At 40.5% G+C, this 13,098-nt stretch overlaps 1 protein-coding gene across 3 annotated transcripts in view; it reads right to left on the bottom strand.

The window, feature by feature from the left end:
- jakmip2 (janus kinase and microtubule interacting protein 2) overlaps positions 1–6,959 on the bottom strand; it is a 37,640-nt gene extending 30,681 nt beyond the window's left edge. For 2 of the 3 annotated variants that reach the window (XM_050040538.1, XM_050040540.1), the window contains exon 1: positions 6,804–6,959. The gene's annotated coding sequence lies outside the window, so the exon portion shown is untranslated. The remainder of the gene's footprint in view (positions 1–6,803) is intronic. The other variant, XM_050040539.1, reaches the window with a different exon arrangement.
- Positions 6,960–13,098: the final 6,139 nt, after the last annotated feature.

Below are 13,098 nucleotides of genomic sequence, written 5' to 3'. Positions count from 1 at the left end.
GCCGCCACGGCTCGGCTGTTCAGGTATTTCTGGGCAGTCATGAAATCAACAAAGAGGAAATTATTGGACCTGGAGCCGGACTTCCCCGTCGCCGGTAAGCCTTATCTTGAGGCGTATTTGACAGGAATACGGCGTCTGTGACCCCCGTTCAACCCACAACTGGCAGGATTCGCCTTTCATTTCTGCTGCTGGTTGAAATCTGTACTTGCATAGCGTGCTGAATGATTTGTTTTGCGACTGGACTTTGAACTTATCCCACAGTAGTGGTACCATGAGGTACCATAGTATTACAGTACTCCAACAATGCTAGCGTGGGTGGCAACCAATCATGCGGGACATGGTCTCAATTTGTGTGACGCGTGAAAAGAGACAGAAATGCTGTACAGTCCCGCACAATGCACGATGTCTGGTCACCCTGCTTAGCCACTCGCAAGCAGCAGCTAGTAGGGGGCCCTATTAGGGGGGATTCCAACGTGTTGTCGTTGTTGCAGTGTCTATAGGGGTTCCATCATATTGTCATTGATATGGACCAATGTCAGCCATCTCTGGGGGCCCCCTTCCAGCTAGGGGCCCTAGGCAATTGCCTAGTTTGCCTGTCCGGTTGCGACGGCCCTGATAGCAGGTAATATTTAACAAGCTTCAAACTTAAAGGCATCTCAGTCACACGGCAATATTGTACTTGCAATCTTCATCTCGCAGACACAACGGGTCTCATAAGACAAACAAACTAGACCTTGTCTTCCACTGAAGATTAGACACAGCCTAGTGGTTGCAAGTCACTTAGCAAATAAATCTATGCTGCAAACATAACAAGTTCTGAACCAAAACACAATGACAGTAGGAATTATTGATTGTGCTAATTTCGAAAAAGGTGCAATATTCCTAATTTAGCATGAAGAAAGATCAATCACCATATAAGGAACATCAGTATACACATTAAAATGCCAAAAAATGCAGGACATAAGAAATGAGAAGAAACATGTTACCTTACACAACACTCCAGGTAGCTGTCAAAACACACAAGAACACTGCCACAGCACAGCATCTTCTCCGAACAAGAAATGGCACCATTTGACCAAACTGACGACCAATTTATATGGCCTCTGAAGAAATCTCAGGGACTGACACGAGTTAACGAAGCTGCTACTGTCGTGCCAGAAAGGGTTTAAAGATGTGGATCTTGCAAAAGCTGGTTACGGTACTCTTCTAGGAACTAGCAGATCAAGCATTACACTGTCAACCCCGAGTAAAATTTAAATCAGAGGTTTTCAGTCTGTTTTTCCGCCAAGGGAGTCCTCACACAAGATAGAGAATATACCACTCATGAATTTCTCTTGGAATAATCTGCCTATTTTCTATACTTCTATACTCTCAGTTAAGTGAAAGAACAACACAAGAGAATATTTAGAAAATTTGTTTAAGTAGAATGTAATCTATGAAGTACTTTAGATTTAAAACTTTTGATATTTTTCATTGAACTACGAAGACCTTTGTAATAAAAATATATACACAGATAGATAAATAGATAAATGTTTTCACATCATGTTAATTTGATGAATGTGAAAACTTATTACGCACCCCCTGGCAGATTGCCTTGGACCCCACTTTGAGAATAATGGATTAAAATGACCTTGAATGTTAAACTCAAAGACATGGAGGGAATTTAGGTTGAAAAATTGAATCCGCTACTTCATTACCCTTGAACATAAAGAGTAAAACAACTGGGTCACAACAACCATGTTGGTGAATATGTGGGAATAAAGAGGCAAACCACACACATATTTTTTGAAATGTTACAAGCTACACCAATCTGGTAAAAGGGGATATTACAATTAAAGAATTTCTGGGATATGCAATACCTAATAACTGCAAAGTTATGTACCTTGGAAATATAAATGATTGTGTCATTGATTATGATAGATATTTGGCCAAGATATTATTAATCATAAGCAAGAGGGCAATAACAATAAATTGGTATAAGACTGAATCCCCTACTACGGAACAATGGTTGGAAATCATGAGAAAGATAGAGCTATGGAAAAGATGACCTATCAGCTCAAAGAGAGAGAAAATGTTTTTGTTAACAAATGGAAGAAATGGAGAATGATGACACAGAGGAAAAAAGTATCTGGACTAACTGATACAGGAACCTCAAGATACTGGATATTTATGCATGTCTTTGAAAATGGACATTTGTGTAAATGACTTTTATTTTTCACCCTTTTTGCTCAGTTCTTCTGCCTTTCTGATTGTGGAAATAATGTTGTAAGTTGATATATATGACACTTATGGTAGTATACACAAACTAAAACTCCACAAACATTGAAGTATTAAAAACATTTAACTAAAATCATTTACACACAATGTATGAAGTGTCATCATCCCTATAATGTGAACATGGAGGGGCCAAAACGGTATGCTTCAAACACTGGAGCAAACATGTTGTATTTGTGAACGCTTCCTTTCCTAGACTGTGTCCATGGCATGCAACAGTGTTTTTACTGCCTGATATGACTAGTTAACAGAGGATATCAGCTGTAGAGATGCCTGTTATATCTGCCAGAGCTCAACAATATTTGTTTTGTGGCACACACATGGGCAAATTTTTTTTTTGAAAATCTCAACAGCAATGTCGTTTTCCAGTTATTCTGAAAAAGCAGCCCAACAAAGGATTTGATGGTACAAAACATGTTGTTAACTGTCCAAGAACCACTTTGCTGTAGCTGAACACTGGGTCCAATCAATAAAAAATGAAAAAGAAAGCTGTGTTTATATTATTGCTTTCTTTGGTCACTGAGAACAAGCTTAAACACTATGTTGACATATTACTATGTCGATATATTACCAAATTAAGCAAATGTGTTAGCAAACCATTGCCCACTTGCACATCCATCAGACCCGCAGAAACATTAGACTTTATTTGGAGTCATTAAACTGCTGTACAGCCAACAGACTACACCTTTTAGCTCTGTTTTGGTCTCAACCACCTCCTGGGGGAAATATCTGCCTCTTTACAGCTAAAGGCTCCACTATGTTCACCAGCTAGTCCCTAATTTTGTCTGTCTGCCATTTGGTGCTGGACAGGTTGCACGTTCTTAACTGAAAACAACTGCTGCAGCAAACTGGGACAGAGGCTCTCTATGGGAGGCTGATGAGCTGATCACTATATTAACAGGTACAGTACATGCTGCTGCTGGAGAGGTGGTTGATTATAGCAGTGAAGCAATTTGCTAAAATCAAACAATGAGCTGAAATATGCCGAAAAGCACAATAGAGCTGCAGAGTCGGGATGGTAATTCTCTTTCACATGAAGCACACTGGCACCATGACCCACTTTTGACTCCTCAGGCATCAGATTTGGGTGTTGTCGGTGGATTTTCCAGACAGAGTGTACCAGGGGTACTCATAGAAATGCAAGCATTGCTGCTGCCTGTCAGCTTGAGTCTGATGGCCCCCTGGGGTCGAATGGTAAAAACCATGCAGGGATGCTTTACGGACAAACCTAGACAGCTTTTAACAAAAAAACACTCAGAGATGATTGTGATTTTCAGTTGCTGGCCTTAAATTGTGGAATAGTTTGCCGCTAACAATTAAATCTTCCCCTCTGTTGATACCTGTAAAACCTGTCTGAAGACCCATCTCTTTTCTTTAGCCTCTTATTTATGATAATTTGGACTGCATGCCAATGCTGCATTTAGCAATCTGGCTCGTTTACTACCATTCAATGTATGTCATAAGAGAAAGAACCAGCTACTGAGCTTTGTAAAGCTGCTATTTGCATCAATATTAGGCTATTAATATTAGAAAATGACCACTTCATATCAATTTGTAAGCAGGTAAGAGCTGAGATTAGACATAATTGGGATTCTTCCTTTCTGCTCATAAACAACAAGCTACTGTGTTCTGTTGTTTTTCATTTCCAGAATAAATCTTTCAACCCAGAGCCAACTTTTTACTATATCGGGACCTGCCATCTGTCATCCACTACCCAGTCAAACTACTACACGAGCCATATTTTGCCTTGGGTTGGGGTTAGAATAAGACTTTGGTTGCTTTTGGGGATCATATTGGCGTTTCATAAAGCCCTGTAGCACTGTGTTGAGGGTATTAGCCAGACGAGACATCAGTAGCTCTGTAGAGAAGCAGAATTGATCAGCAGGATGACAAAAAACAGCTACCAGTAAACCTTAAGGAAAAAAAGGATCTTCCATTTTGATTGTTGACAGGATCAAGAAGGAAAACCCTCAATGATGAGATAATGTTTTATCAAAGACTATGATTCATTTAAAGCCATTTGGATGTCAATAAATATGGCTGCAGAGTATTTTTAGTAAAGAGATGCATTCTACCTGGTCAAATGCCAAATGCTGGGGGAAAAAAAGCCCAAAGGCAAATCATCTCTTTACATGTAATCTGGTTATTATTAATGCGTTTGATTTATTATAAAAAAGCGTAAAGATAGTAAATCCTACTGTATTTGCAAAAGACTCTACATTATGCACTCATAACATTTTTAAGCCAACCTTTGACTTGAACTTTATAAACATATATATAAAGTATGTTAATATTAATACAGATTGGGCGCTGTCTGCAGCTGCCTACTCACATGTGGCAGGCATCCAAGCTTTCCCTACCAGACAAATCACTTTGATGATTTTATTTGCATTTGTTCTTAACTGCTCGACCAACAGGCACCTCATCTATCTTTTGGCTGCGGTTATTTTTTTCCAGTGAACAAAATCTTACATTTCGGGGCTATTTTTCTTTTTACTAATCCAGGTTATGCAAGTCGAGTCGGCAAAAGTTAGTCGGGCTGATGCCAGCGCCGTCCAAATGTCAGTGAGCAACTTGAGTTTAATCAGTCTGAGGTCTGGTTGTGACGTAAGCTGGTTCAAAGTGTCATCGCATCGGCTGGAATCATGAAGCACTCTCCTGCTTGTTTTTGGATTATGTTTGTCTTCTTCTTAGTTCAAGCCAAAAATGACTTCTAATCCATCTGCCTGAGGTCAAAATACTAATACAGCGTATACGCAGAGCTCTGTTAATGCTGGAAAAATGCAGGAGAGTGCATCAAAATGGTCTAAAATCACATCTGCTATATGGTTTGCACGTAATTTCATTTTATACAGTAGTTTTAAAGTGTATCATTGTTCTCAAATATTATATAGAAAGAAAATTCACTGTGACAGTCGTAGCCACATACTGTTTATCAGTGTGACCCAGCGGACCCACTGCGATGTTCTGGTTGAGATTGTTGGTGATTGTGTCATTGAGCTAGCTAAAGTTAGTCAGACAGATGCCAGTTATGTCAATGAGCAACTCATGTTTAATGAGTCTTGAGTCTGGTTGTGACATAAGTTAGTTCAAAGTATCATCACATTGGTTGGAGTAGAGCACCATTCTCTTGCTCATTTTTTTTGGATTATGTTTGACTGCTTCATAGGCAAAAAAAGACTACCAATCCATCTGCATGAGGTCAAACTACCAACCCAGTGTATCAGCAGAGCACTTGGGGGTAAAAATGCAGGAAGGTGCATAAATGTAAATCATGCAACATCAAATTTTATGAATGAGATTGTCTACTCATGGTAGACTAGCAGTAACACATGGACAGGAATATATCTATGAATGTATATGACAATATCTGGCAATACAACAAGGATTTGATGGCTGGTAAATATGTAATTTAGTTTTACACTGTCCTCTCTGTTCACCTGGCTCTGAGCTTCACTGAGATTAATGTCATATTCCAAATCAATAAAACAGAGCAACATTAATATGACAGCTCCAAACACAAGGCCAAGAAACACCACTGACACATCCCCCTCAGTATGACTACATATTGAGGTTGACATGTCCCCTACATCCCCCTCAAAATCTACACCTCTGCCTGGCTGATCCCTTTAAAAGTGACTTTATTCCGATTATATTTTATCCTCTTGCTTTATTTTGCTTCATCGATGTGTGCTATTGAACGGCCCCTTTTTTACAAGTCAATCCATAAACTATTAACGTGTGGCCTGTCACCAGCCTGCATCTGTGCTGACCCTAAAACAATACTGTGACAAATGCCCTCCCAGCAGGGGTGATGAGTATTAAAATCAGGCCAGTGTAACACCCTGAGGCAGCTGCAGGCTGCAGACCCACTGCCTCAGTCTGGAGGCCCCTGCCAGCCCCACTGTAGACAAGCATCCTCTTGCAACATCACTGCAGCATCCTTCCAAGACATGGCCAGTAATGTGTGATAACCTGTCAAGCAGAAAAAAATGCACATTCTGCAAACCACGCGTGCGTAATTATGTATACAAGACCAATGCGCATCTGGCTGTACCTGAAGGCTCAAACACGAACAGCTGGGAGCTTCTTGCACAACAAGTACGGCCACTGAAAGCACACCAGCCGCAGAAATACACACAGACACAGATGATGCTCGATGCAGCGTGAGCATCCGTCGTGTGTAAGATGGCCCTGCATGGCGATGAAATCCCCCACAAGCTCCTCGTCATCTTCCAAGTGCCTGCTAGTGTAGGCCGAGCTCTGCCACTTCCGACATGTAGGCTGAGCCGAGGCTACTCGCTCAAATAAGACACATATACCGTTTGATCTTATTTTGCACGATTGGGGAATTTAATGCTGCAGTTTTACCTTTTTTTGGTTCAGTGATATTATACCAGTCCAATAATAATCACCGCTGCTGAGATGATCAACCTGGCTCAAACCAACAGGCCCGCTAGTCCCAGTAACTCCCAGTTCAGACGATGTTAAACCCAACAACGGTAATAATCACAAACAGCTTTCCTTACCTTACCTCGTAATCGATCCTCATCATGTGTGGAGTGCTAATCTGCGTGAAACCGTTTCCATGACACGCTGCATTTATTGGAGAAAAGAAAATCGCCCCGTCCGCTATGGTTGTCAGCATCAGCAGCAGCAGCCTGTACAATGAAGCAGTGATGGCCGGTGGTGATGATGCTGGGAGCCCCGCCCTCCTCCCCATGCAGCCAGAATGAGCTCACTGGTTTCCAGCTCAGCCGGCTCCAGTGCCGCCGCAGTACCACCAGCGTACAACACAGTGTGTGCTGGACTGCCTGTGTTGCACAGACCCTCATCACAGGAGAGGATCCATCTCTGTCCATAACATACCTGCAACAGTTCTTATAAGCTTTCTGCACATGTTAAAGGAGAAACGATTAATTGCAATATTCTTTGGGGAATCTCCCTGTATCGTGCAATGATTTGTTTTGTTTTGTTTGGTTTGTTTCACTTTAATTAATAGTAATGCCTGATGTAGTTTAAGTTTTGCAATTCATAATTCGCATTATGTTTCACAAAGGTGCACAGTACTGTTCAAAAGTTTGTTATCACCTGTTGTATTGATAATTTCTTCTTTCCTTAAATAGTTTTTTTAATACCCAGAACACCATTGCCACATATAAACTATACTGCCTGACTGCATGGGCTTAGGTTTTCTTTCAACATTTGGGACACACATGAAATAAGGGGTTTGGGGGTCCCCTGCCAGAAAAATTTGAGCATCAGACACATAATTTCCTGCATTTTTTTCTGCATCAATTTATGGTGTTTCTGCATCAATTTATGGTGTAAATTTGTTGTGTAAAGGTCTTCTGCTACTTCATGGTTTGATTTAGGGTGGGGGTGAGGTCTCGCACATGTTCTAAACCCTGAGGGGGAAATGTCCCTTGCATCTACACCTATGCCTCATCCAATTCCAACTGACCTTTTGCTAAGCCCCGCCCCTTTGTGATGGTCCCACAAGCTGTCAGAGTAAAGGGGGATTTATACTTGTGCAGCAGAGACTATGCCGTAGCCTACGCAGGTGGCCTACACTGTTGTGAGCATTTATACTTGTGCTGGTGTGTCTGTCACTCTGCAGTTACTCCTCCAAAACACTAGTCGGCGGCGGAGGTTGCTGTGAAATGCTTTAAAATTTAGTTTATTCAAAACACACATTAAACATGGCTTAATAGAGACAATTTCAAACACAAGTACACAAATCAGCTTCACTATAACTCGCAGCATTCACAGACAAAACACTTGTCTTTATCTGGACACATTTTCCCCACAAATACAACATGCTAATGTTTTTAGCACAAGACTATGGCAATTTACATTGTATAAATTAGCCTAGCAGCTAGCAGACTTTTCCTCTACTCATATGAAGCCAGGGACAACAGCAACATTTAACAAAGGTAACGTTACAAAATTTGGCTCCATTACAGCTCACAAGGTTCACTGACAAAACAGCCATCACACTAAAAATTTTTCAAACAAATATAACATGCTAATGTTATTAGCACAAGCCTATGGCATTTTACATTGTATAAATTAGCGTAGCCACATGTGGAGATTTCCTCTACTCATATGAAGCCAGGATAAATCACACACAAGACATAAAATGCTAGTTTTGTGGAGGCTTTTTTGTCTTCACAATTTATTGTTTCTTATCTGTGAAATAAAAGGAAATAAAAGCTTTGTTTCCACTGAGGCAAATGGTTTCAGCTTACAAAAATAGACAGGAGGTCTGCGTTGCTGGGACACGTAATTACGTTTCTGTGGAGGTGCATGTCAGGCTAGGGTACGGCATAGGCTCTGCGATGACGTAGAGCCTATGCCATAGGTACGGCGTCAGTTTGATGCAGAAGTATAAATCCCACATAAGCATGGAGCCCCGCTGTAACTAACTGCACTCCCTGAAGAAATCATATTTTTGGAACAATGAAAATGTGATTCCAGAGAGAAGCAGACAGAGGGGTCTACAGTCTGTGTTTGAAGGATATATCCAGGATGTCAAACTGACTCAGCAGCAACAACAGGTTAAAAAGACAAAGATAGTTAGAAGCTAAAGCCGAACTATAGGCTACAGATCACAGTGTAAAAGTGAACCACCACATCACTGCTGATTGCCACAGAACACAATGAATATAAAGGGAAACTTTGCTGATATTGAACCAGCTGTGTGGCATCGCAGTGTGTGCAGATGAGCGGTGTTTGGCTTCGCCCCCGTGCTGCTGCCAGCACCCGGACCTCTGCCGCCACATGGGCAGGGATCTACAGGGGAAGGCAAACAACGTTCATCTGTGCACAAAGTGATGACACACACAGCTGGTTGAATATCAGCAAAGTTTCCCTGCTTCCCTTCACTGGTTCCTGTACAGCAGGGTTGGTCTTTGTTTCACTGTTATAATCATTAAAGAGCAAAAGCAGCATGTGTATACATTCAGTAGGCTGTATATTCAGTAGCTAGCTAGCTAACCCTACACTTTTCAGGGTTTGATTTTGGTTTTGGAACAGGGAAGAAACGTATATCTTTTTCCAACCTCTCCAGGTAACGAGTATCATTAATACACAACGTGCCCCAGGCACAACATTTAGCTCCACATCCACAAAACCAGCCTGAAAATGAAGGAAATCTGAAAGGATTGCATTAGAGTCAATGGAGCACAGCTGTGTTGTTGTCAGACCCTGGTCTGAGCTGGCCCGATGCTATGTTATGATTGGCCAGTCTGCATCCAGGGGCGGGACTTAGCAAAGGGTCAATCATAGTGATAACCTCAGACCAGGGCAACCTGCTCCAGAGCTGCATGCGGCCCTTGAACTCCTCTCCAGTGGCTCTCTGTGACAGAAAATTACAAGGATTTGATTTTATACCAATAGGCATTATTGTGCACTTGACCCTAAAACAGAAACCTGTTCATGTTTTAATCTGCAAACATTTTGCTGCTAAGCTTTCAGTTTCTTTTACCAAGGGCCGGGGATTTCATCTATTCTTAGTGAACTGTTGCTCAGTTGTATCTTTCTGTTTCTGTCCTATCAATTGTTTGTCAGTCTGGTTTAACTTTTTTTTCTTTGCAAAAACCCAAATAACCATATACTTGCAAAGAAGATTTTGCGGAATCCAAAAGCAGTCCTCTCAGCCATCTGACTACCAATCAAGATTTTGTGGCAGGTGATTCTTAACATTTGCACGGTGCTGTATATCCAAAAATAAAAACCTAGCTATACACAGTATATCTATCTGTCTCAGTGTGGATTCATCAATAAATAATGAACTGAAGTGTACAGAGTGGATCCTATTGGTTCCATTACTGGGGCCGATTAAAGAATGATTCCCGTTTTTGCCATGCAACATAATGTTCACAATCCTATTCAAAAAACTAAAATGACTGTTTCTGAAATGCTGCTATTTGTCCAACTTGAGTGGTCCACTCAACAACTAGTGTTTTTTTTTCTCCATATACTGGCAATAAGTTAACGCCCACCATTAATAATGTTTGACTCCTCTCTGCATCAGCAGGAGTCTCACCTCTAAGTGGAGGCGGATCTACCACTAATGTAGTTTTATGACATTGTATAATGTATGTTGTATGAGCTAGTGTGTATGTGACAACTGGTGCAGACCATTTGTTGCATTTACAGTTTGAATTATTAGTCTCACACTCTAAACCCTGTACAAAATGCTTTGCCAATAATACACTTTAGCAAATAAATTAAAGCAAATATGTTTACACTATCTTTAAACTCATTAGTTTGTCATCTACGCAGGTTTCTTTCATTTATGGTCAACCATACCCGAGCAATTCACATCACATGGTTGGTTTGATTTAGAATCTGTTTATTCACTTTTAACCTTATATTGTTTAATTTAAGAGTACACAGTCTAGCACTGTAGGGTTACACAGGCAAATTGTTTGATATTAATTGTCTGTTTCTTTGTCTATGAGTTACCGTGGTTGTTTGGGGAGGTCCCTTCCTCCTTCCTGGTGGAGCAAAAGGTGTGGCTGAGGGCTGAGGACTCTTAAATCCTGGAGCAACTCATTGGACCAAACCATGTGCTGCCATGTCATGGGGGGGGAGTTAGTTTTGCTTTGTATTTAGCTGGATGGCCACTATGTATGCCCCCTTGTGTCATTTTGACAAGTCAGTTTGTTCAGTTAACACCTTGTGTAGTTATTATGTTGTGTATCGTTATGATATGTTGACTTCTTTTATAGGCCTAGTTGTTCATTTCTTGGTTTCTAATTTATATGAATTTTTTTGGGTAAAAAACCCCCCACAGTTTTGTCAACAACTCCTGCATCCTTGTTGCCTCACTGCTTGGTCCCTAACAAACTACCATATTGTTTTAGTTATGCCACGTACACAAAACATATCATTGGAAAGCTGATTTTCTGGCCTATCAGTTTGTGGTAGTGTGAGCTGTCTGAATTTTTGTTGGTAGCTTGAACAAGAGTCTAAAGTATGTCCGCTCTCCCTGGGACTGTTAGGGTTGGTTCCAACAGTATTATTTATCATTCCTACCTTGTCATAAATAAAGGAAAAGTAGACAAAAATAAGACAAACACTTTTCCTAACCAAAAAAGACCCACTGTGAGGTCACTGAATGGATGTTTACTGCATGAACTTCATATAGGCCTACATTTCAACCCCTGGTTGTATTTTGAATCTGCAGAGTTCAACTATTTAACTTTTTTAAGTTGTTGTTATTTACTTTTTATCGGAAAATGCAACAAACTCAAAAGCCTACATAAATCTATAGGCTACATGAGGCCTCTGATAATCACATTGAGCTGATAGGTGTCACTGAAATGAGGACTCAGAAGACACAATTTATGAAAACAGTAATTTTACAAATATTTTATTTTCTCAACAAAATGTTTGAACAAGCAACAAGTAGGCTACAATTTTTAGAATAATGTTTTTTTAAGCCTAGAACAAGATGCCCCTATTGGCCCTACCCACTATCAAGGTCGTAACTACCATTGAGGACACCGAGGTCATGACCTCAGTATTTTTTCCCGACCTAAATGAATGAATAAAATGAAAATAAAAAATAAACCATTTCATTTGTGCGGTGAAAGTACATGGGAGGACCGATGGAAGGTGATTGAGTGACTCTCTCTTCTCTATAATAACAATTATTTAAAAAAGAAAATTCTGGTACTCTTGTTTGATCAACGCAGCTTTCATACAGCTTTGCACGCACATTATTCTTAGATGGATTACTCACGAATGCAGGCTCCCACAGAAATGCCACACATATCATATGAAAGTGCAGGACCAGAGCTTTCCGAGGATACCACACACATCATTGTGCTGTCATCCCATCACGCTATAAATACAGATCAATTGTCTAGAAAATAAAAACCTGACGAATTTCTTTACAGCCCATTATACAGATCTTGTTATCGGTCACTTCATATAGTGAGGAATATCGTATCTTACCATGTCTTAGGCTTGCGTGTGTTTCTCCCTGTCTATCCACATTTGTAGTCCGGCTTTCGAGATGCAAATATCTCCATATTGTCCAGTTGACACTCCATCAAACTTTGTATGACAAGACCAGCCACTTCACCTTTGCGCACCCAGACAACTCTTAGCCTCTTAATTTGGCTGTCAAAGTACACCAGATTGAAGGCTTTTGATATATAATTGACAAAAATTTCTGACCCCCCCACGTGCACCACAACTAAATGACCTCGGTATTTCAAAAATCCTGCGTACGGCCCTGCCCACTATCACTGTCCTGTGGAGGCAGGATTTGGGAAAAAGACACTCCTTGTACATTTTATTTGCCATTCACCTTTGGGTTAGGCTCTGAAAAACTTGATAAATTGTTAGCCGACACCTGTATCTGCTAAGGGGTCAAATTATTTGCATTACTGTTTTAGTAGTCTGTGAGTAATGGAAGGTTAGCAAGTTTATATTTAACGTTTATATTAACTTCTGCAGCCTACAGATTTAATGAAAAACTGTCGGAATTTACCCCCAAAATACACAATTTCAGATAGTTCTGTGGAGTTGTAATGTTTTGTAATATTTGCAACATAATTACAAAAAAACTTTTATTAAAATGAGCATATGTCATTTGTTCAAAAGGTTAATGTGGAAAAAACTAACAATTGTGAATACGTGCTTCATGTACGGCTCCATGTGTTACAGGGCCCTGTGTGTTTGATGCAGGACGAATTAAGTGAGAGGTAGTGCCACCCAATGGTCGCACCTAGAACTGTGAGTGACCACCTGACCCGCTCAGTGGCTGAACTCATATAAAGAAAAGAAACCGAGACAAACAAGACA

The sequence above is a fragment of the Epinephelus moara genome, chromosome 3, assembly GCF_006386435.1.
Source record: "Epinephelus moara isolate mb chromosome 3, YSFRI_EMoa_1.0, whole genome shotgun sequence".
Classification (NCBI taxonomy): Eukaryota; Metazoa; Chordata; class Actinopteri; order Perciformes; family Serranidae; genus Epinephelus; species Epinephelus moara.
Note: the sequence above shows the minus strand (reverse complement) of the source record. Positions and strands in the feature narration are given on the sequence as shown.